At 37.6% G+C, this 26,706-nt stretch overlaps 1 protein-coding gene across 8 annotated transcripts in view; it reads right to left on the bottom strand.

Moving 5' to 3' along the window:
- B3galt1 (Beta-1,3-galactosyltransferase 1) overlaps positions 1-26,706 on the bottom strand; it is a 573,038-nt gene that overhangs the window by 458,105 nt on the left and 88,227 nt on the right. The gene's annotated exons all lie outside the window — the stretch shown is intronic.

Genomic DNA, 26,706 nt, shown 5'->3' with positions numbered 1-26,706 from the left:
CTCTATGATTTCAGAGCCTCTAAACCAGGAGGACAAATGTTTCACTCTACTTAACTGATCTAACAAAGAGCCATAGATGGTTGGCTTAAACAACTGTTGTTGGTGTCTCACAGTGTTAGAAGCTGAAAAAAGCCAAGATTTAATTCCTCAAGGAAGGAGACAAGTTGAGGTCTTTCTTCCTATGGGGTCTCTAATTCCAACATGAACACACCAATCTCATCAACTAAACTTACGCAAATCCATCTCCACATACTATGACACCAAGAATTACACATTTCTACCTGAGTTTGAGTAGTAAAATTCTGTCATAGCTTCTTAAAAGGGGGAACAAAATACTCACAGAGGAAAGACAGGGACAAAGAGTGGAGCAGGGACTGAAGGAAAGGTCATCCAGAGACTGCCCCACCTGGAGATCCATATACAGACACCAAACCCAGTCACTGTTGCTGCTGCCAAGAAGCGCTTGCTCACAGGAGCCTGATATGGGCGTCTCCTGTGAGGCTCTGCCAGAGCCCTACTGATACAGATGAGGATGCTTGCAGATAACCATCAGACTGAGCACAGGGACCCCGGTGGAGAAAGGACTGAAGGAGCCGAAGGAGTTTGCAACCCCATAGTAAAAACAACAATATCGACCAACGAAACCACCCCAGAGCTCCCAAGGATGAAACCACCAACCGAAGAGTACACATGGAGGGACCCATGGCTCCAGCTGCATATGTAGCAGAGGATGGCCTTGTCTGGCATCAATAGGAGGAGAAGCCCTTGGTCCTGTGAAGTCTTCTCTCCCCAGTGTAGGGGAATGCCAGGGTGTTGAAGTGGGAGTGGATGGGTGGGAGGGGGAGCATCCTAATAGAAGCAGGGGAGGGGGATGGGAGAGGAGAGAACCAGAAAAGGGGATAACATTTGAAATGTAAATATATAATCTATCCAATAAAAATAATAAATAAAAAATTGTCATAGGTAGAAGTAGATAAGTTTTCCTTTATTATCAGCTTTGAAGAATTGTCTGTGCAGTTTGAGAACAGTCTTTTATGGACGGGTACTTGGCATTCAGCTGTATGAATTAGCTGAAATGCAGAAAAATATCATTGAAAAATACATTTAAACATATGAAATCCTTAACGATTGACCTCTTCTATTTGTAAAGATTCCTCTCATTATTTGCAAAGCCATCATTTTCTGATTTTCATTATGTCTTCGAAAACAATCTTTACAGATGAGCAACAACTACATAAAGTTCAGCTGAACCTAGAACGTTATGAAGTATTTTGAATGGATGTTAATTACTTGTATTTGTTTTGTGTTTCCTATTTCCCTCATGTATATGGAAAGCACTGAACCTTAGACTCAACCACTTATTCAACAATAAATTTTGAGGATGAACATTTTCCCTGTGGAGTGGGGGCCAATCCACACCTCTTCTTGCTGAACATTTGCAATATGGGTAGTGTGTCTAAAGATCAAATATTTCAATTTTACTCATAAATTTAGAGTTCAGATAAAATAACTATAATCTTTAAGAATATGTCATTCCAGCTAGCTCAGTATGGCAACATTGGCATCTGGATCTTTAATTTTTTTACACAAAATATTCTACCTACAATATTTTGTTATACAACTCAGTAAGTAGTGTTGATATATAATTTCATTATTTCACATTACTAAGTAGCATCACTTAAACATGTCTAGTTGGTGATATTAGATGAAGCTTCCTATATGTATGAAGTGACGCATGTATACATCATTTGTTCTTGATAAGCCAAGTTTTATGTTGACTACTCAAGACCTGTGACAGACTGAGTGAGTCTATCTTGACAATCAATGCAGATGCAAAGGCTGATATGGGTTTTGAAGACAATCATCATGGATAATCTGCGTTATCATTTGCATGGTGAATGTGGGCTTATTTAAATGTCTTTCTTTTTCTTTGAGATGATTCTGAAACATGCGAGAGCTGAAAAAAAAATCCATAGGAAAAAACAAAGGGGTAATGTAACATTTCGAAAGTTCAGGGATAAACTTGACTATTTCTAGGGCTTATCTATTTCTTGGGATACATCTAGATTCCTTTTAGTTGACCTAATAAATTTAGCATATTTCTTCCTGTTTTTTGTTTTGTAACTACATCTCCAAAACCTCCTGGCTGCTAGGCTGCTATCCATTACTCACCAATCTAAGTGAAATACTACTGATTTAGGTACATTATGGGCACACTCAGGATTCTGCTCCTCTCTACCCTGCAATTTGAATCTCTGAGCTGTGCAGAGGGACTGTTCCTGTAAATGGACAATGTCCCAAGCGAATTTTGAATCATTTCTAATCAGTAACGTACCCAGTACTTGAGACTGCTGCAATAGTCTTCCGTTCCTTCTAGGGCATGCTTTTGGACTGATGCTCTAAGTGATGGGAAGGAAGCCAGGGAACATTTTGCTGGGCCTAATCTCATAAGAGATATCCCATCAAGTTGATATTTAATTGCCTTTTAAATTTTCAGAACAAATTCCGAAGGGGAAAAAATATATTTGTTTAAAACCAGCCATTCTCATTATAGCAGTGGCTTTAGTCCAGTCTGATAACTTTATATAATGTAGTACTTTTAAAAACCCACTGGGAAATGACATTATCAGAAACATTGGTTGTTACACAATAAGGCCCAGGGTAATGTTTCTGAACAATGGTGGTGAGTAAAGACATCAACCTCTGAAAACAGTAAATACAATTATCTTGCTGTATTTCAGAGTTGAAGAGCCTATCAGGAACATCTTGGTGCGTTAGAACACATCAACTCAAGTATAAATGGCGAGATGAATATAGTAATTGTATCATGATTCTTCCTTGAAGAATTTTCCACTTCTTAACCTCAGGTCAGCCTTGCTGTTTTCTGAATGCACAGCCTTATGGTGCGGTCACTACGTGTGGCAATTAAGCAACACCATCCGCATTTGCCTCACACCTTTCCTCTATTTACAGACAGAGGAGATGGCTCCAGTATGCTCTTTGTATTTTTAGCATCTACTATTATGATGGAGACATAGAAGCTGTCTAAGAGATTGATATTTATCAGTTTATTAGTAAACTGTGTAAACCCTAACATTTTGTAAAGGAAATCTAAAGGTATTTGTGAAATTTATGGAAAGTAATTAAATATTAGTACTCACTGATGTGATATTATGTGCACTTTAACATTGAAGACATCTCACTTTAAAATGTAACTGTTATATTTATGCTTTAGTTACTTTTTTGGTATTGTAACAATAAATACAAGCCCTCATCACCCTGAGCAAACTCCTGACTAAACCAGAGCCATTCATTTAATGCTTTCCTTTTTCCTGGTAGGGCAGGTCAAACATTGAATCATTCCTCCAGTGTGGCATGAGTGGAGACAACCTACCCACCCAACACTAAGACAACGTCTGGGAAATTACAGGTCCTTACCAAGGGCAAGCACCACACAGTGCACCATTAAGAGGCGCTCTAGACAGTCTCCCGTAGCTCTTTATTCAGATATTTGGAGAAGAGAGAAGAAAATGATGTGGGAATAGCTTTATCTATGCCCTTCCATATAATCTCAGTATTGTTTGTGAAAGAATGCAGGATACCCATTATGAATTACACACGGAATTTTACGGTTGGCTTTGGAATTATTGAAACCCACAATTGTTCCTCAATAACACCTGAGACAGATAGAATTGGTTTTCTATGAATCTAAGACTACTGGATTCTCTTCTGGTCGCATACATTAAACTACCATAAGAAAATGAAGCTTGCTATTTTCACCACCCTTTATGCAAACTCAGGCCTCAATCTCTGCCTCTGATTTCTCCATGGCTGGGAAGGCCGCTAGTCATTGAATTGTGCCACCTCCACTGTTGAACTTACTGCTTTTATATGCACACTGGAGACGAGAATGTGAAATAAAGTATAAGGTGGGAGGTTAATTCATTGATTTCTGGAGATCTGAGCATTTCAAAAAATGCTAGGAAAGGACAGGAACTGTGGGCTGTGTGACAACTTGGGAATCCATGGTTTGATGAAAACAATAAATATAAGTGATTCTAAAATTGCTTTCAATCAGAAGGGCATAAAGTGGTTCTAAGTTAGAGGTGCAAGATGGAAATAAGAAATGGGCCAACTGTAAGTGACTATTAAACCATGACCAAGGTTTACCGCTTTAAAAAGCTATGAAACTTTTAGCCTGCAGAACAAAATGGAACTCTGCAGCCCAGTAAATAGTTCTTAACCCAAAGAGTCACTATTGTAATACATCACGGAGATGATAGTGGTTTGAAATTCATACTGGATGAAATGTGCTCACAGCTCATTATACTACCAGAAACACTATGGCATTAAGAAAATGTGTGCTCAGACAACTTAGTGTTTGCTAGAGAAGTTATTATCTCCAACGACCATGAAAGAATCTGATGGTTTGCAATTCAGGGGATGCACCAAAGCAAATTTATGAAATTATACTAAGATATAGTTTTCAATGTGCACAAGGAAGGATAAAATAAATTTAATGCAGTAAAAATTACAAAATTAAAGGATCAGGTAAGACATCTAATGAACACTAAATGTGTTTCCTTCGCACTTGGAAAGCATCAATATATATTATCTTTAAAGAACACATGTTAAAGCAAATTAAAGCATGGAAGGAATACACATCATATCACAATCAATCTGTCAGATTAGTATACTTATTTTAAAATCTTGATAAAAGAAGAAAGCACATTCCAATGAACACAGACTGTTTCCAAGCCATTGGTGACAATAAAAAGAGTTGTTGTTCGCTGCTGGCCAAGAGTGCTTCCAATGGGCATATGTTGAGTACACATTCCTAGCTGCTGGGAAGAAACTTTAATGGACTTTATACAGTACATGGAGAGGCTTGTGTTCAAGCTGAGTACACACAAATGGCAGATTTCACATTTCATACAAGTAGCTTTTATAAAGTTACCTTTACTCCTTTGCATTGAGATCAAAGAACTCTCTTCACATTTTGGTAATTATAAGGAGCCATTAGTCAGGAAGGGTAGCAAATGGTGAATTATGTGACACTTTAGAAGTAACATAACACATACTTAACCAAAATGGCTACCACAAAGTGAGAATTACATTGTAATTGGAAACCAGTGCCCTATAAGTCATGGCTAATTACTGAAGGTGAATATGTGGCTGCAGGTGTCTTTGGCAAGAGGTAGTTACATGGTTAGTCAACAGCCAAGTAAGGACACTTCCTTGATTCTCTGTGGTGGGAGATTATCACTCTCTCCTGTGGCTGTGATGTCATAAGAAGGAGATTACAAATAGGTATTTCAAAGAAATTGTGGAAGTTCACTGATCCCAGATACTATAAGAAGGAAATCTCTTCATTTTTCTCTATTATTTAAATGAGAGCAAGGTTTTATTTGTTTTTTTTAAGCCTGATATAGTTTCCTTTTTCTTGGTTTGCCAATATTGTGGGTTTCACTTAAGCCATGGGATATTACACAAATTTAATTTGTTGAGCCAAAGTTAAATAATCATTCATGTTAGTGAAAGTATCTTTATCTTTCTTCTTCATGCTACCTCCTTCTCCTTCTTTCCCTCCTCTTTGTTATTTTAATGTTGTAGGTTGAACCTAATTCTTTAAATATGCCAAGTGATCACTCTAAAACTGATTTCTATCCGAAGACCTGACCAATTAAAACACATATAAATACTATCAGTTTTGTCCAATTAGATTTTCTGCCCATTAATAAAAATTATACTTTCCATTTTTAAATTTATGTTTCCAATGTCTAAATTCAAGTCACTCTGTGTATGCAGTACAGCAAGACACAATATAGATAAAATATGATTTAAAAAAATCAAATAATATTTGTCATGTTAGTGATCAGACCCGGATAGGATAAGCTACATCCCAGCTACAACAAAAGAGTTTGAAATTATATTTTAGATTGAGAAATCAGTGTAAGGATAATACTTAGGTACCTGGACCCTTTCCAGTTTTCTTAAGGACAAACTTTCCTCCTAATTAATGGCCTCTTACTGTTAACTATAATATTAGAGCATCTTGTCTATAAGTTTTCAGCTTTAACTGATAAGCAGGATAGACAGTTTACCTACAAGAAACATATGGCATAATGACATTTCTTTGCACTTTGAAATAATCCCAACCACTAGCACGACTTCCTGTGATCCTTCGAGTATCAGAAACTAATTTAAAGAAAGAGAGCCCATTAGCTGTGCAAATATACAAAGTTCAGTCTTTTGCTTGAATGCCCATTGAACCTCCCGAGAAGACTTGCTTACTGGATGTGTGCCACAGAAAGATCTGGACAAAGAAAGTCACGGGGCGTGCTAGGACAGAGAAACAAACTGCTATTCTAAAAATAACTTAACGGATTTTTTTGACCTAAAGGGCCTGTAGATTAGATTCATGGCCTGTAACATTTCTGATCAGACAGAATGAGGCACACATTTCTCATCTTAGTACAGAAGCACATGTATCAATATTAAGTTGACAAGGGACATCGTCCATCAGCTACTGAACTGTTTTGTTGAAGGAGGGAAGAAATCAATTTCTCTTCTGCATAAGCTGGGTGATAGTTTATCTTCATGATCAGCATGGCTGTATTGAAGAGAACCAAGGAGACAGTAACACATAACCTCTGGGTGCATCTGGAAGTCTAATCTGGAGATTAGGTAAGCAGGGAAGTCCTGCACTACAGAGCCTTCTCATTTGCTGGGGACCAGTGGGGCGAGCACTCTTCTTTGCTGACTTGAGATGCTCTGGTCCAACACATAGTACTTACTGGGATGGACTAAAACATGAGATCTGAGAGCCAAACAAATCATTATTTCCAGAGTTGCTATGTCAGATCTTTTTTTAAGAGTGATTGAAGTCTTAGTAACATACATCCCCAAAATATGGCACCAAGTCTGAGAAAACAGCCAAAGGGGAGTTGCCGTCTACGTTCCCTTACCCTTATCACATGAAGTAAATTCTAAGACCCTCGATTACAAGGTTCTCTCCTAAATCAATAAGAATGCAGCTCAGGGATAGCAAGAAGGCCAACAATCATATGTCCATCGGTTTATCTTTGTGAAGTTTGGGTCACAGTTTCAGCTATCACCTTAAATTCACATTAAACCATAGTGAACTATATCACATTTATATCTGCAGGCTAAATCTAGGGACAATCATTGAAATTCTGGTTTGGGTTGTTTATAATTTGAATTAATGTTTTGTTTGTTTGTTTGCGGTGACAAACAATAAATTTTCCTGCATTCTGGACAAATGCTCTACCACAAAGCCACCTCATCTACCCTTCAGTGTTGGTCTTTGATCAGGGATGTGCTGTAGAGTATTGGACAAAGAGTGAGGTACCTGATCCTGTAGGCAGTGCTGTTATTAAACTGAAGCAAAAAAGATTCTGGGTATCTGTAAGCTTAGCAGGAAAAGTGTGTGTTTTCCTTGTAGCTTGCATCTGCTTTGTCCTTGAGTACCTGGATGGTGTTCTGTGTAAGGTCAAGGAATTGCAGTGAATGCCCATTTCGAGTGGTTACATAACATATTTCAATTATCTCAAAATTGGGCAAAGTAAAAACATCTCCCAAATATTATTGATTTTTATGCAACTGCTGCTTGGTCTCTCGGTATTTCTTTCCAACTCTGTTCCTTCATCCTACCTACCTATCATTCATGCCATCATGCTTCATTTACTCAGCCATATTGGTTGAATATGATTCCATTCTTTGAGTTCGTAGAGCACATTATACTCTAGGGCTCTTTTGCACTTCTCCAGATAATAGTCAGATTTGTCTAGTTGATGATTCTCTGTGGGGAAGTTCAACCTAAATCATACCCAAAACCAAAATGAGGTTTAAGAAAGGTAGGATTAAATAAGCCTACACATTCTGCTTAATATTTTACTTCAGAGGGGGAAAAATATAAAGATGAGGGTTCTAAAGATAAATGAGTCTACAACTCCAACTGAGAAACAAAAGCAGATTTGCCACCTCGTTCACTTCCTGCCTTCAGTGTGCCTTTCCGTATAAGAATGATGCCCTCTCCGACCACTCTGAACCAATAGGGCATTCAAGAAGCTGGCTCATCAAGAGACAACAACCTGACACAGCCTGCTATAATATAACATGCTTGGGGAATGTAATTGTTAAAATAGTCAACATTAGCTACTGTGGGAAATCTGATAGCCTTGATCATTCCTAACATAAAGCTACATATATTTACGATTACTAAAGCATTGTTAAGACACAGTCCTTTGAATTGTAATTAATTACTTAATAGATACAGACACAAAATTCTCTTCCTGACACGACTGGCAGATCCAGTATCAGCATTACATAGTTATTTGTTAATGGAACATACCTACAATAAATCGCAAATGCACATACATTCTTTCAAATGCGAGTCCTTGAAGTAGAAGCGCTGTCAAAGACGGAGAACAAAAATACCCACAGCAGTTAACAGACTGACTGACTTGGATTCAGAAGGCTTTCCCCCCTTTGGAAATGGAAAAAAGCCTGAAATTTTCACAAAAAGAAAATGATTTCATGGTTCACCTATGTAAGCTACACACACGGTTTGCAAGCTGCTCCTTAGCTGCCGCGATTCAGCAGGAATAAATGGACGGCAATTAAACAAGCACGCTCATTATCATGAACTCTGAGACCGTGTGTACACAGTGCCAGAGGGCAGCCATTCATTTTCATGCCAAGATGCGCATTATTTCATCCCAGTACAAATCACCAAACCATTTGAAATCTACATGAAGGTAAGGCACTCCAGTTAATTGAGATGTCTTTGGGCAAACTATACCGAGTGAAGAATGCCTGTGCCATCTAACATAAATTTCCACAATGAAAAGGAGATGAACATGATAGTGAGTACATTTATACTGACTGTGATACATCCTCACCATTTCTAAATAATTAGTTAAGGTGAGGATATCAGCCAAAAATACCAGGCAAGTAAGTTGTATGAAGAAACAAGCCAGTGAAACAGAACAATCCGTTAATTAACTGAATTTTTCCTAGATTAATACTTAAGTCTCTAATCTCCAGACAGGGTTTGATTTTGTCAGCTACGGGTAGTTACATTCTTATATCTCCCTGGAGCTCTTGATTTATATCCAACTGCCTTTGTTCCTATGCCAATCAAAATACGAATAAACAAAAATGATAGCGCCCTTTTATAACAGACTTCTACTTGTGTACATAAAACAACGTGCAGTCATTTTTCCGTCCCTGACTGTTCCAAAATCGGAGTCAGCCCATTCTGCTCTCTGCTTCTTTCCAGTCAGTTTGGTCTCTCGTATGAATAGGTCAGCATGTGCATAGATGAGCACAAGACTCCAGAGAGTTCCACCACCGGAAACTGCAACAGGCTTCTACATTTTATAAACTGCTACTGCCTTTCCCAAGGACTATCTACCAACATATCCACATCATGATCCTCTCCACATATTTCTCTGATCACACATCCAGCAACATCTTTACAACCAATTCTCTGCTTAAATTTATTTATTTTTCTTAAACTGTAAGCTTACCTAAGCCTTGCTTATTATCTATTAGCAAATGAAATAGGCACATGCTTGGGAATCTTTCTCTAACTCTTACTATATGTGTTCTTTAATACTGTTTCTGAATCATATTATTGAGGGGAAAAAAATCCCTAGTGCCTTGAAATAATGTTCCAGACCTCAGGCTTAGAAACATGTTAATGCAATGTCAGAAATCTTGAGTCTGACCTCTAGCTGATGACCAAGCCAAACACTACCACAGCTTCCACATTCTCAAAGGCCACTTCCAGCAGCCTAAAGATTCATAGCAGAAGTCTGACTCTTGCTGGACTGCCAGTTAATACAAGTTCTGCTGCTTACTGACTGAGGGATTTCCAGGAGTCATTTAGACTCTCTAATCTGTGTTTCCTTATCTGTACAACATAAATAATACTACCTCCTTCATACTTTTCTTACTAGGGTTTATTTAAGATGCGTTAATTATTTTGAAGCATGTAATAGATCCACCTGCAAGAAGATCTTAAAATTGAAGTCAGTGGTGTGTCATCAGTCTATAAGTGTAATTTCCACAGGTTACTTAGTATGAATCGTGTGTACATACACACGTGTGCGTTTTCAGATGCCTCCTTGTTTGACGGATAGTTTTACTTCCCTTAGAAACCAATTTCGTAAGGTAGAAAAGGCAATGTTTTGGGGGTACTTCTGAGGTATGATCTGTAATTCACACAAAGCCAATAAAGCATTTGACCTAGAAATGAAAACATATTAATGATAAAATTGGTAAGTAGACGCGTCAACATCTAGATCAGTTAATAGAATTGTTGATAGTATTTCATCATTGAACTTAATTCTTGACCAATTTTCCCTCAAAATTGCACTACCTACATATTTTTTTTCTTTTTTAAAAAAGTTGTTATTCCCTCATATACTAATGACTTCCCATCCCAACCCTCTCCACCCTCCAATTCTACCAGGCTCTCCCTCACCTCACTTCTCCCCAGATCCAGTGCTCCTCCATTTCCCTTCAAAAGAGAGCAGGCCTCCTAGTGACATCAACCACACATGGCATGACAAGACGCAATAAGATGAGGTACGAATGCTCCTCCTCTCAAGGCCAGGCTAGGCAACCCAGGAGGAGCAAAGACAAGTGTGGACTAGGGAAGCAGCTAGTCCAAACTTAGCTTTCACTGAGATGTTAGGTTGAAATTGGTGACTTTCTCAAAGTATTCATCAGCAACAGCACCTTCATTTAATTCACTGATTTAATGAAATCTTAAGTCACAGAATTCAAATGTAAAGAACTTTCTTTATTGAAGACAGTCTCCCGAAAGTAATCCAAATTGGCCTTAATCCCATTGGCTACTGTTGTTAAAATGTGATCCTTTCTAGTTTCTCTTCTTGTATGAAGAGACAGAGCTGATTCTGGAAGGTTCTGAAAGATGAAAGCATCATGAGGGCTGCATGGTGAGAGGTTTTTTGTTTTGTTTTGTTTTTGTTTGTTTGCTTTGTTTTTTTAAATGGGGTAGGTCTGGTATGCTACTTCTGAGTGGGTGGTACTGAAAGGGTGCTGTTTTTAAAACCAAATAAGGTGGCAGTAAGGTCTAAGTATGTTGAGATCTTCACTGAGGGACACACCCACATTAGTAGAATCAAAGTATGCTGAGATGTATTACAATTGGTGTTTCTAGGAGAAATCTGTCAAATGAAAGCAGTTCACAGCTGAAGTCAAAGACAATTAGAGAGCTCCATGGGACATTCTTCTTCAAAGGAACTAAGTTTCTATTGAAAAAACTGGTTTAAAACATCAGCTAACTTCAGAGAAATTAATCATCTTTGTCTTGCTTTCTCCTAGCCCCAATCTAGCTGAAAGTGGAATTATCTTGATAAGACGAGAAGGTCAAAGAAGGAAATTTTAAAATAAATTTAGAAAATTTACTGTTATCAGGGACTGGGTCATTCTAGTTAAGTAGTTGAGTTCCCTGGGTAATTTTAAGTGATTGGTAGTTTGGGGTAGGTTTTCCAGTACCAGTAAAAGACAATCCTTCATTAAGTTGACTAAGGAGGCAACGGAAGACAAAATAATGATTATTTCTAAGTATATCTTATGAAACTTGAATAATCATTTAAGTTAATTATATCTTTGCAGGGGGGAGAACCTAGGAAAACAGACAACTGAAGCAAAACAAATTTGGCAAGAAATTCTCCTTGTGGGATTAATTTCCTGTGTGATTCATGTCTGTGTAAGTTCATGTTGTAGCTTCTATTTCCTGTCTGTGATCGTCTGTTGGGATAGATGTTCTAAGAAAAGCCAGATTTGAAGTAAGTTAATCTCTTAATTAAGCCATTAAAAATGCATATCCTATTCAGCTCAAGGCGGCCAAATTGTCATGCGGGATTTTTCTCCCAGTTCTTTACAAACCAAACCAAAGGGATGGAGACTTAGGAAGTACAGCTCTACAACACAGAAGAAGGCAGAAAGACAAATGGAAGAGCAGGCTCAGCCAGTAAGGATGCTCGCCACCAAGTTAGATGACTTGCGTTCAATCCCTAAAATGAACATGATTAAAAGAAAATGAAGAAATGCCCACCCCAAAGTTATCGTCTGATGTCCACACATAGAATATGGCATACATGCAATCCTCAGACACAGAAAAATTAAAATGTTATCACATTTTTAAGGAGAAGCTGTACTATAATGACTATAATATATACCCACCGATGTGCTTATGGGCACATATTGTACCTAGGGAGTGCCACCAAATTTCTAACAAGACCTAGTAAGGTATAGGAATCTCTCAGATATTTTCCCAAATGAATAGCCTGGCGCATTATCACTGGAAGAGTAGATATGAGCACAGAGATGTGCTGATTGGCAAAAGGTAACTGAACATTTTCTATTACGATGTAAATTAAGACAAAAATGCAAATGGAATATAAGAAAGAATAGAGTTCCCTGAAGGTCATAGGTATCACTGGAAAGATTTCAAGAAGGGACAAGGAAAGATATTATCAAAATGTGACCAAACTATTAGATAGCACTAATGAGGTCAAGTCCTAAGATGAAAATGACTGATTTTTAAGAACTAATAAATCAATGATTCACAATTAATATCAAGACTTCAGTGAAAAATAGAACATCTTGGGAGACTAAAATCCAGAGACCTGAATAGAAAAGCCTTTTGTAAGACTGAGGATGAACAGCAAAAGTAAATGCCTATTAATATTGGGGTGATGCATTTAAAGTAGAGGATATTTGCTTAGGATTATACATGCTAGCAGTTAACTGCCTTATGTTTTTGACTCATTATTTCCTATTTCTGAGAATGTACTCTAATAAAGTGGGGCGTGGGGGTGCAGGTGGGGCAAGACAAAGGAAATCAAGGCTAACAGAGTTCCAGAAAATAGTGTGTTTCCAACAGAAAACTGTTGCTCACAAAGAATCAGGACATTCGATGCACATAGAAAACAACTAGCTCATGTAAGATTGACATCTCAAGAGCTCTAAGAAGAATCTTACTAGGAGGAACAAGATAATGGGAAAAATGAGTAATTTCTATTATAAAATAATGGGAAAGTGAATAACCTGAAGTTAAACACTGTTTAAAGGAACCAGAAAAGACAAAGTAATTAAATATCTGAGGGAAAACTAAAGGCAAGAAAAATAAATTAAATTTATTAATTCAAAATTTGAAAATATAGGTGATGTTACTGTCTTTGCCAATGGTGAAAATTATCATTACAACTAGGCTTACGTTAATATCACAGGAAAATGCATTTAATTTTTTATGTCCCTTCTTTTCTAATGGTCTTATTAGGTAGCAATTATTTTGAGTTCAAAGAAACCACACATACTTTGATAACAATCCCTGATTGGAGCAGAGCTTCTAATTCTGTTGCTGGGGTGGGTTTGTCCAACCAGTTTGGCAGTTCTAGAATTTCAGAGTATGGCTGCTGACCACATTCAGCTACACACATAGAATATGGCATCCATGCAATCCTCAGAGACAGAAAAAAATAAAATGTTATCAAGTCACCTGCTCTCTTCCTACTCAAGGCATCTCTCATAAATAAGAAGCCATCCTGCAATGGGTATTAAAAATGTGTCCACCCAATATGCTCATGACCACATGACATGAATACTGCTGCTCAAACTTCTGGGACCTGTGAGAGTTGTTGGTCACAGTCTGGACGGACTTAGCACATAAAGGTCTGTGTTGACAGAGGTCTTCACAGCATTGGATGCATTGGTGTCCAAGCAAAGATCCCTGAAGAAGGAGCTCGAGGACAAATCATGGGACATTTGCTTTGTACCTATAGCTGCTTGGGTTGCTCCCGATTCTGAGTGGATCCCTAAGAAACATGTGCTGAACAAAGTGAGGGAGGATCAATTTATGTGACTGAGTAAACTTATTCTCATCCACTGTGATAAGAGAACAGGTATTCCTGTCATGAAAACCCTTGGTGGTTATTATTCTCATAGGTAGTAAACAGGTTTTGCATGATGCACATATTAAAGTATCTCTTTCCAATAACAGAAAGGACAGACGTTGGTTTTGTCTTTGATGTTACCTTGACTCTAAAATAAAGTAAAAGGCCATGAGTGCAAGACTTACATAACACACAATAGACTCACAGAAAATATTTTCTGTCCTTCTGTAGTACTGGAGTTTAAAACCAGGGTGCCACACAAGCTGGACAAGAGATGTACCATTGTGCTCTAAGCTATTGAACTCTGACTTACTTATAAAAAGATGTCACTGATGTTCCCAGACCGGCCTCAGTTTCCTTGTGAACCTTCTGTCTCAGTCTTCTGAGTACAGGGATCACACACTTGCCTGATGACTGTGCATTTTTATAACCTAATATCACTCTAAAGTTATAGACTAATACAGTAGTGATGTTAACTGACATTAAAAAACAGATGCCAGAGATAGCAGCATAGAGCAAGGAATAAAGAAGAAAAGGATAAAGAGAAAGTCAAGAGATAAGGGGTAAAAATCAAATCAAATATTGTCTCTGGCTACCAAAAGGTATTCTCAGTAAAGCTAAATTAATAGTGTGGTGAGCAGCCAAGACTGTTGGCCATTCCTTGTGCTGTGATCCATTCAATTGCCCAACTACTAACTACTCTTATAAACTAACCGTATTTATTACTAGAGGTTAAAAACAAAACTTGTTTATTAAATAATGAAGTATTAATATACAATAATGTACAGCTTAGGGAATAGGAATTAAAATGTAGATGCCTACAAAAATTCTTTATTGGCAATTTCCATGGGAAGCACATTAACTGTTTACTAGTACTTAAGGGGTACTCGTTTATTACTTTGCTTTTATATGAATCAAGCCAAGTCTTGGGATAGCTATAGTAATTTAACTTGATGAATAAAATTTTCTTTTAGGGTTTTTTTGTTTGTTTTGGAAAGGTAGAGGGCTTTGAGCTTGATCACCAGTGGTCTGGTCTACTAGTTAGCTATATTAAAGCGTCCTTCTTGTTTCCTTCGCTAATTTGAAGCAAAACTTGGGGTTACACTCTCCAGGAAACTGGGAGATACCATTCAGTTTATTGTCATGGAGTCCTTCTCATGAATAAAAATATTCTTAGATAGAACAAAAGTTAAACCTGTCTTCTCATAGGACAAGAATATTCAGAAGTTCAGGCCATAAAAGCATGCAGGTAAGGAGAGGAATAACTTCATTTTTTAGATGATTTTAATATCAAGAAAAACATAAGACAGTGGTATTACTCAACAAGATGTGCCAAGGGATGGTTGACCTATTCTTCTGACATTTCAGCACGCTGCCTTTACGTTTAGAAGTGGGGGTTTCACTTTCATCTCTTTAATAATTGGAAAATCATCTCAAATTTTTCTCCATATTTGCTCCCCTAGATTGGCCTCAATAAAGTGGATTCAAGGGATTCTGAAAAGGAATCTTAAAAAGAAAGATGATTGAAAATTACAGAGGAAAGGAGAAGAAACAAGAAGGAGAAGGTAAAGAATGAAATACAGGAGGTAATAAAATAGGAAGAAAATGGTGGAAAAAGAGAAATAAATGGTTGAAAAGGAGGAATTTACTCGAAGTAGAGGAAAATTGAGGAAACAAAACGAATCAGATTTCATCAAACTTTGTAACAAACAAATCTCTTTATAAACAATATTGCCTTTAAAAGTTAGAATGGCAGAAATTCATAGGATTCGAGTTTTATAGCTTTTTGAAGAGAGTCAATTCACTTATAAGATGACCCTTGATATGTGGAACATATCACAAGGCAGGTCCTATATCTAAGGGTAGTTGGGCAACATAAATTGGACTTGATTTTCAAAAGAAAGAGAGAGGGGTACTGGGAAAAGAGGAGAGACAAAGACAGGGAGAGATAGATAGATAGATAGATAGATAGATAGATAGATAGATAGATAGATAGATAGATAGATAGATAGATCTGTAGATAGACAGATCTATAGATAGCTCTTTAGATAAATCTGTAGATAAATAAATGGATGGAAGGATGAATGGAAGAAAAAAAGAAGAGAGAGAGAGTGAGCGAGATCACGAATTTGTATGTGTAGGAACATGGACAAGGAGGGCAAATATAAAATAATTTAAAAAGTAATAAAGATATTATTTTTAAAAAAATCAGTTTGTTTATTTAGATGTTATTTCATTAGCCAACACAATGGCTCCTTATTTGAAAAGCTCTACAGAATGATGTAAGTAATAAGCACCAGCAGGTTATCAGGAGCTTGCTCCTTATAGTAGAGCATCCTACTTCTATGTGGCCTTCTTAATCCATGTCTTCACCAGAAAGAGCAAGGCCACGGGTGCTCTGTCACTAATATGCCATGTTAAATACATTATTTTTGTTTTTTTTAATTTTAGTTTTAAGATTAAAATACCATTATTTCATTTTTCTCTTCCTTTCCTCATTCATGCCTCTCCCAATAATGGTCCCTTGGTCTCTTTTAATTCTATTGCATTTTTATTAACTGTTTTTGCATGCACATATATTTATATACATATATACATATATATTTCTAAATTCAACCTGCTCAGTCTGTATAATGTTACTTGTATGAATGTTCTCAGGGATAACCATTTGATGTTCATTACTCAGTTAATGTGTTCTTCCCAACGAAAGACTCTTTCCCCAACTCTCAGCATTCCTTAGCAGCCTGTAGTGCTGGGTGAAATGTTGAGGCCTTGTGGTATTTCTCAGTCCACTCTGACATGTCTATTAGTGTTGTCCTTGCTCACCTCATGTTTAGACATTCAGAAGCTACTCACAATGTCACCAACATTGTGGGATGATGTCACAGATGAGACAGGTACAAGATAGGAGGCGGCCTGTCATTGGACAATAGGGAGGATGGGCAGAAGAAAAGTTTGAAGGAAGAGGAGGAGACTGGGACAAAAAAGGAGGAGACAAGAAGGACAGAGAGGGCAGTCACAGCAGAGAGAAAATGGAAGCTGACGTTAAGATTCTGCTCTGTGTATTTACAGGTTGTTATTAATGTTCTTAAGGGATGGATGGTACTGGGCTCTGTATGTTTAGGTGGGCAACTATATCTTATCAATTTGGCCAAAGGTTTTTGTGTTGTGTGTTCTTTCATGTGTAGATTTAAATGTAATTGAGTGTGGGGGCAGACAGTCTGGGCCGCCACAGAGTTGGGATGTGAGTTTTGGCATGGAAACCTCTTGGGAACTAGATAGGTAGAGAGATTGCTGCCAGCCTCAGAGAGAGGCCTTCGGCAGTGTGATATGGATGGAGCAAAGCAGGTGAGAGACTTTGCTGACTGAGAATTAAGATATCCAGCAGATATCTTGGGGTACCACAGTGCCGGATCCTAGTGGGGGGGTAAAAGATAACCATACTTTTTGTATTTTTTTTTTATATTTTCACAACAACACAACATGACCTTTATACACAGGCTTTTATGAAGGTCTGTCACATCCTAGTGATACTCTCTTACCACACCTTTATCTAATGAGCATTTGAACTTTATAGGTGCTGAGGTCCTTGTCTTTAACTTTTATCATCAATGTCATCACAGAGTAAAGATTAACCCTACATCATATATGTTTAAAACCCCATAAATTGCTAATTGTACATTGTGTTTCCATCCAAGACAGTTAAAAAAAGAAAACACTACAAAGAGATATTTAATATGAGAAGCTTTGTAGAAAAAAAAGTTTCAATCTTGACCATTTTACGTTTCTAGAATTGATTCCTGCATTTCTTCTAAGCGTCTCATTATTGAGTAGGAATTCCCATGAGCAGAGCACTTCAAAACAGGCAATATTTACAAAGGCCATGTCACTTTCATACTATGGCTGAGCTAGATGAAGAGACTTTTGGACTCATAATAATAAATTCTGTTTCTATCCACTTGTGTTCCATAAGAAATTTGAATCAAATTATGCAAAATAAAAACAAATAATGAACTCTTCAAAGGAATTTTTTATTTTATTTGCGGTAAAGCCAAGTCCTCATAAAAACCATTAATGAGTATATCCTTTATCTCAACAGGGAAACCAGGAATTAGATCTCTTGAACTTCATTTAACATTCCAAACTTCTCTGAAAAAACAGCTTGAAATCCTCTGGAAGGTGAGGGTGAGAGCAACAGAGAGCTCACACCCAGAAAAACTGACATAATGATTTTTGATATAGTGCTTATTCTTTTTTTATATTTTTGACTATAGTTAAAATAACCTTGTCCAACTGTAGCCAGAAATGTCTGTACCCACAAATGTGCATATTAGGTACTCCTGGTCTTCCTGTCTCTAATTCTGAACTCCATTACATAGTATTTTTTGTATTGTTTTGTTTTAATATCACCAAAAAGGGGCTATCAGTATTAGAGCTCACCATCATGAGGTCACTTATGCTAACAAACTGAGTTGTTTTGTAGGTACTGTTCAAATTACCACATAATACCATGCTTATGACCTTGTGCAGTTCTAGGGTTCAGAATCCTGCAACCAATTTTAGTGAGATGAATTCAGTTGTCAGCATCTTGGGCTCTCCTGCGGTTAAATGGGGTCACCTTTCTCCCTACTCTTAACTGTAAGGACTCTACAGTTTTTGTGGACCTTGTTGTGCCTCCTTCTACTATCTCCAAAACAGAACTATAGTCCCTACTGCAAGACCCTTAACACGGTTGCTTTTAAGTTTCCTTTATAGAAACATTTACAAGTTAAGGGGAAGGACTCAGCTATCACTGGGGAGCCATCATTCAGTATATCTGACCCCAAACGATCCATATCCATTAGAAATGCAAAAGTCACTCACTCTGTTACCATATCCTCTAAAATCTCAGCCCATTGCAAAATCAAATCAAACTAGAGCATGTTTTTATAAATTTCTGTGTTGGCTGTTTTTATGTCCAATACTTGATATGAGCTAGAGTCATTTTGAAAGCGGGAACCTCAGTTCCTCCTTTCTGAAAAAAGTACCTCCAACAATTTGGCTGATGGCAAGCCTGGGCTGCATTTCTATGATTGAGGGCAGATGTGGGCAGATCCAGCTTTAGGCGGTGTCACCTGTTGGCCAGTGGTCCTGGGAGTTATAAGTGAGCAGGTTGAACATGACATGAGGAGAAAGCTATAAGCAGCAACTTTGTGTGGCCTCCGTCAATTCTGTCTCCAGATTTCTGCACTGGGTTCCTGCTCTGACTTCCCAGGGTGATAAACCACATAAACTGTCAGATGAAGTAAATCCTTGACCTACCTACCTAAGTTGCCATTGGTCGTGGTATTTTATCACAGTAGTAAAAACCGTATTTAAGACAAAGTCCACTCCTAGGTCCTAAATTTCCTCAAATTCATCAAAATCAGTTGTGAGGGAGACTTTAGGTACATTCAATTCTGAGAAAATTTTTCTCCAACAAGATCAGTAGTTCTCAATCTGTGGGGTCACAAGGTCTTTGCAAACCTCTATCTCCAAAAATATTTACATTATGATTCATAATAGTAACGGAATTATAATTATGAAGTAACAGCAATAATAATCTTGTGGTTGGGGGTCACCACAACATGAGGAACTATGTTCAATGTCTAAGCATTAGGAAGGTTGATAAACACTGGTCCACATGGACTTAGAAATTTAGCAAATAAATAGTTTGCCTCTGCAGTAAAATGATAGCAGATCCTGGGAAATTAAGAGAGGAAAGTTGAACGAAGAAGGAACCTCTGGTCCTAAACAACTTCAAACCTAAACTGATCAAACTCTGTTATTCTTCAATGATTACAAGATTTACAGTTTTATCCACTAGGTCCTACTTAAGCACAAACACTGTCTCAATTCACAGAGAGAAGAAAACACTAGGTGTAGTGTGATTCAGTACTGAAATAATAATAATGAAATAATTGATTTTTAAAATGTTTTCACACTATATCACACTTATTGAAAGGACTAATTCAAAGAAATATATATGAGAATGTATATATACATATACATATATACATATGGGACTTTGGTATTGCTAGAGAGATATTAAAGCTATGGCATCAAAATATCATTTCTATATTGAAATAATATAACATTATCATTTAGATATCTATATTATTCTTAAATTTAGCTAATTCATTTTGCAAAATGGAAAACTTGGATAGTGTTCATGAATTTCTTAGCTAGATAAAATGTTTACTTCAGGATAATCTGGCTTGTATAATGACATATGTAATTTAAAGTAATTTTTAAAACTTCTGAATAGATAGAAAAAAATTGATGCATGTGACCCCAAAATATAAACGTTTAAATTAGTAGAAGCACTGATTAGCCCCAACAACCCAAATTTGTGTTTCATACGGTTTCATTGAAAATCTATATGATTGAACGTTTCACAAAGATCACATTGTTAAAATAATGCAAATGACAGCAATCTGTTTTGATATTTACTCAATACTAATCTCATAGCAGAAATTCAAATGAACATGAAGAATGGATTGTTTATTTAAATAAAGATTGTCCCGGCAACAAAGTTGGAATGTCTTTGGAATATGAGCCCAAAAAGCCTCTAATTAAACAAGCCAGCTCCCAAAGCAGAGGAAGGATTCTGGTCAGGTGGGATCTGCAGAGACACAACAACTTAATTTTTTTCATATTTAAGCATTATGATACAGGGCAGGCTCATACCTTTTCAGTTTTAATAAGTTATTACAAAGCTAGACAAATGCCTGAGGATTATTATGGTGGTTTGTCTGAGAAGGATCTCATAGACTCTGATATTTCAAAATTTGTTCCACGGTGGCTGGAATTGTTTAGGAAGGATTAGGAGGTGTGGCCTTGTCAGAGGAGGTGTGTCCCTGGCTGGCTTAGAGGTTTCAAAATCCCATACCATTCCTAATTAGCTCTCTCTGTCTGGTGCTCTCAGCTGTTACTTCAGTGCCATGCCTGCCTGTGGCTGCCATGTCCCCTGCCAAGATGGTCATGGACTCTACATGGAATGTACATTTTTATAAGTTGCCTTGGTCATGGTGTTTTATCACAGCAATAGGAAAGTGAAAAAGACGACTGTCAAACATGAAGAATGGGTTAGTCAACATACTCTCTTTGAATCTTTCAACATACGATCTACCCACAGTGACAACATTTTCACCTGAAAAGAAAAAGTGGAATATTATGTTGAAAGATAAAGTTTAGGTTACCTTCAGAGGTTAGAAATAGAAATGTGACACTAAAGCAAAACATGCAGCTTCAAAGGGGAGGAATGTAAGTTCATCATAACCATTTACCTTCCCAAAATGAGTATGTATAACTGCATTTACTTTTTAAAAAATATGAAGTTGGGAGAATAGTATAGGAAAGAACCAGGAGTTAGAAGGTGACTATGGGAGCGAATATGATAAAATCAACTGTATACATTTGTGACATATTCAAAGAATAAATTAAGACCTCCTTTTGAAAATAAAGTAAGAGACCTGCACACAGACCTCAACTACATCATTTCCTCATTCCTACTAGTTAATGACAGGGACAGCTTGTTGTGCACAGTCTTCCATACTTCCTATGATACTAGGAAAACCACACTGCTCTTTCCTGCCTTGCTAGGTTTCTACAGAGAAGTCAGCTGTCAGTTGAAGAAGACACCTTATGTGGTATTGTTTTCTCTTGTTACTGTGGGAATCCTCCCTTGATCTCTCATGGTATGACGCATGGATTATAATACTTTAGGTTAGACTTACATGAGTTCAGTTGGGTGACCTTCTGGACATGGATATGTCTCTCATCGTCTAGATTTAAGAAGCTGTCTATGATTATTTCTGAATGATCTCTCCACCTCGCTGCATTTCCAAGTCTTAAAAGCCCATAACCTGACCGTCTGTTCCCACAATCATTGTTATTCACTTTTTTCAGTCTGTCTTCAAACATAACACTTCATTTTACTGTTTTATCTACTCTTATTAAAATTCATCACATTATAAATTTTACTTAATATATTTTTCAGTGCAAGGATTTCTGTTTAATACTGCTTCAAAGTTTAAGGGTTTTTTATAGAAAAATTCATTTTTCTTTTATTATTAGACTTTTTTTTTTACATTTCAAATGTTATTCCCTTACCTGGTATCCTGGACATAAGCTCCCTATCCTCTCCTCCTCCCCTTCTTCTATAAGGGTGTTCCCCTCCCTATCCATTCTCCCCCCCCATATTCTCTTCCACTGGGGGTCCAACCTTGATATTGACTTTAAAATTTTTATCTCAGATTACCAAAGTATTTCTCTGTGTCTCCTAAATCTGGGGGGTTGTGGGTATCTTTAAAACAACTATTTCAAATGATCTCATAGAGTCCTTTCTCACTGGTTTTTACTCAGTTATTTCCTGACATCTTACTTTGATGATTCAGTTAGGTGAGGTCCTGGCATTCTCAAAGAGCCTGATTCTTGCTGGTATACAGGATAATCAGTATATTGTAGAATTGGGGTTTTAAGTTTTCTTTACCTTCAGAGGAATTTTAATTCAGCAACATGGTTACTTTTGGAAAAGACCACACACAATTAGTCCATATTGATGAAGTACAGACCTGACTTTAGCTTACACCTGATGTTAGCATTCTGTCTAAGCTCTACTCCCACAGTTACCTGGCAAAAGCCAGGTATGCCTGACACTATAAAAGGGGCTGCTTGCTCCCTCCTCATTTCTTGCTCTCTTGCTCTTGCTGTCTTTTGTTCCTTCTCTCCTCATTCCCTTTTACAATTCTAATCAGGCTGCTTATTGCTTTTGAATCTGTAACCAACTCATTGTTTTAACATCAAATGGCGTGTCTGTCATCTAGTGTTCTCCAAGTGTACTATGCAGGTATTCTTATTGTTTCCCTTTTAGAAGACATAAGCCCAGATTTCTCAGGATGTCCTGTGTATAGTCACTATTAAGCTCTTCAAAGAATTTCCATGGAAGGACCAGCCTCCTACGTCACACCTGTAGCCACTAATGTCCTAAAACTATGTCAGATCTTGAGTACACAGACAACCAAGAGTATAGGATATCTCATAATTACTTACCATAATGCAATGGGTGGCCCAGTGCTGAGGTGAACTTAAAAACCAAGACTGGCAATCACCAGAGCATGATGATATAGCAGTATCTGTCCATCACTAAAAACAGGGATATTCTAGAAGCTTCATTCCCCCAACAAATCTAGATTTCAAGGCTATAGACATAACACCCGGACACTAAGTTCTAAGACAAAGTCCTATGCTCAATATTTTGTTGGTTTACAATATGTAGCAAGAGGAATCATACTGGTGAAGGCAAACTCTTGGCATTAGGGTTATCACTAATCACAATCATGTTTTACTCTCACAGCCTATGTCCTAGACAACAGTGATATAGGTAAAAACAGAGGTACTAGACTATAGGTCTCTCCTTGGTAATAAAGGTCTGAACGCTACATCTGAAGACAGAAGCCTGAGGATAATATGCTACTACAGTTGGGAGTTCTATGTTAGAGACAGACTTCACCACTAAGGTTGATACTATACTCTGTCACACGAGACTCATTGCTACAGGCATACTATTGAGAAAGGGATATGCCCAGGCATATCACCCAAGACTGACAAGCACTCAGGCTGAAACTCACATCTCACTGACACACAGACCTTACACTGGTACTGGCTAGGTCTGAGGCTCTGTCTGCCTGCTTTGGATTTTGCTTTTATATCTAGTGTTGCTACTTACCTCTTTGGGCATAACATTGAAGACCAAAACAGTCCTCTATCTGAATTCATACCCTTATTTAAAGGGGGAAGTCTTTATTTATTTTACGTTCAAACCATTACAGATATGAATGTCGATGCCAGCTGTCTCCTTGCTACCTGGATGTTGCAGTCTACCGGCAGCTCGGATACATGTACTGGATTGGACATGAGCTTCACAAGCATCTGCTCAGCCTTGAGTTTTACCTCAGAAGAAACAGTTGCATCACCCTCAAAGCTGGTTGGAGTTGGGAAGGAGAAACACCAGCAGCTCTTTCTTTCCTGTCTTCTTCCTCGAGTGTTTTCATTTTAGTATACTAAAATATAGCACTATGGTCTCTCACCTATATGGAATCCCCTCGTGAAAATAGTTTGCTGTGTGAAAAGCTGTTTAAACTGTTGTGCCTCTGGGGAAAGGAGCCTTATATAGGAGGAATTTAAATCCAGCAACATGCTGCTCTCTCGAGGGATCTCATCCAAAGATATGATTTGGCTGGAATAGAGATAAGCCCTCATTTACAGTATGATTTGGCTGGAATATGGACACACCTTTGCCTTTGCTACACACTGTTAATTTGTAACAATGAAGGTATGGTTGGTTTGTAGGAGTGATGAATCATAGAACGATTTGGCAGAATGTCAGAGACAGAACTCAACAACACACAGGAGAACAGCAGGAGAAACCAATGAAGAGCAACATGAGAGAGAACAAAAGGTGGTGGGGTATATGGTGGGCGGTGTATGTGTATGGTAGTTTTACTAGGACATATTTACAGAGACAGGTTACAGGGAAAAGAAGCTAGACACAAGTGAAAACAGAATTAGCCAGAGCATTAGAAGGAGCCAGTGGAATATATTACCAAAATTATTATGAGGCTAGGCAGAGCAATTCATTCAAAAGCCAAGAAAATCAGGATTGGAAGATTATATTGTACAGAGGCTAAAAGCTTCTAGGTCAAGGCCTAAGGGAAGTTAAAACAATGAAGGAAATGCTCAGAACTTAGCCCAAACTGTAATTGCACAGCTTGGGTATGGTTCTTATCTCATCACTTCATCAGAGGAAATGAAACAATGTATATACTTTCTTGCAGATGATATGATAGTATACTTAAGTGACCCCCAGAAGTTTTTGCTATCCTGGGTTCTTTGTTCTTTCAAATGAATTTGCAAATTGTTCTTAATTCTATAAAGAAATGAGTTGGAATTTTGATGGGTATCCCATTGAGCCCATAGATTGCTTTTGGCAAGATGGCTATTTTTACTATATTAATCCTACCAATCCATGAGCATGGGAGATCTTTCCATCTTTGAGATTTTCTTTGATTTCCTTCTTCAGAGATTGGAAGTTCTTGTCATTCAGATTTTCACTTGTTTTGTTAGAGTCACACCAAGGTATTTTATATTATTTGTGACTATTGTGAAGGGTGTTGTTTTTCCCTAATTTCTTTCTCAGCCTGTTTATCCTTTGAGCAGGAGAAGGCTACTGATTTGTTTGAATTAATTTTATATCTACCCACTTTGCTGAAGTTGTTTACAAGGTTTAGGAGTTCTCTGGTGGAATTTTTGCCTATCAAAGCAAGGAAGCTGTTGGGTGAAAGTTTTTAAACTACAAATGAGGAACAACAACAAAGCTCCAGGGAGTCACAGAATTAAAAAAAAATGGTAATCTTGATACAGTATCTACATAATCCCAATACAGTAGCTATGCAAGTACAGTTAGAGCTGCCACATGAGCACTGTTACACACTTCACACACTTATCAGAACACACCACTGCGTGCCGAACAAATAGAATTCTTGTAATACAAGAAAAATACTTAGTTTATGCCCCGAACAGTGGATTATAATACTAGGAATATTGTATTGGAGACTCCAACAAACCAGAATCCATTCATCGCCACTCAATTTTGGATGAGAAATAGGATAATTTGTTTAAAGTAAATTACATAGTAAAGCTAGAAATACATAGAAAACTTCTAATGGTACCTTATTTAAAAATCACTTAAATTGAAATAATGGTTCAGGTTGTGTGTGTGTGTGTGTGTGTGTGTGTGTGTGTGTGTGTGTGTGTTCAATCTTAGGTAGTAGAGGAATGTATTGTGGTGTGAAATGCAAAGCACGGAAGATGATCTAGAATATGTCATCGTCCAGGTATGAAAGTAGATTCCTGTAATCCCAGCATTAGTCAAGGAATCATGGATTTAAAGTCAGTCTTAGTTAAGAGTAAGACTGTGTTGAATGAAAGAAAGAAAGAAAGAAAGGAAGGAAGGAAGGAAGGAAGGAAGGAAGGAGAAAGGGAGGGAAGAAGGAAGGAAGGAAGGAAAAGAAAAACATGATAATGTAATGAGTTACATTAACATCCAAATATGTTGATAGTTTAAAGCTGCAGGTCTAGGTTGGTTCTGTGCTTGCCTAGCATGTATGAAGCCCTAGGTTCCATCAGGAATAATGCATAAACCGTGCATAGTGGTACACACAAAATTTCATCACTTTGGGTGTTGATCAAGAGACCATGGTCATCCTTCCCTACTTAAAGAGTTCCAGGCCAGCTGGAGATCTGTGAGCCTCTGTCGCCAAAATAGACATCCCTCTCAGAATAGGATCACTTCTTGAACCTCTCTTCTCACTGATAACTCTTGACTCATTGATAACTCAGTCACTTGATTGCTGGCTTTTCTTATAGGTGATTAATCTTTGCTCATTATAATACTAGTTTTTGACCAAATTGTGTGTGTGTGTGTGTGTGTGAGAGAGAGAGAGAGAGAGAGAGAGAGAGAGAGAGAGAGAGAGAGAGAGAGAGAGAGAGAGAGAGAGAATAGGCTTACTTACTAAAAAAAAATCTGAATCTATGGGATTTCTCTGTATTAAGTATTCAAGCATCTGGTCAACCTCATTTGAGGTTAGTATCGTCAACAGACTAGAAAGTTCAGCTCGTTCAGTACATGGTTTTAGGTTTATACAGGAACTCTAAGTTTCTCAAACTAACA

The sequence above is a fragment of the Rattus norvegicus genome, chromosome 3, assembly GCF_036323735.1.
Source record: "Rattus norvegicus strain BN/NHsdMcwi chromosome 3, GRCr8, whole genome shotgun sequence".
Classification (NCBI taxonomy): Eukaryota; Metazoa; Chordata; class Mammalia; order Rodentia; family Muridae; genus Rattus; species Rattus norvegicus.
The sequence above is the reverse complement of the archived record's forward strand: the minus strand, read 5'-3'. Positions and strand labels throughout refer to the sequence as shown.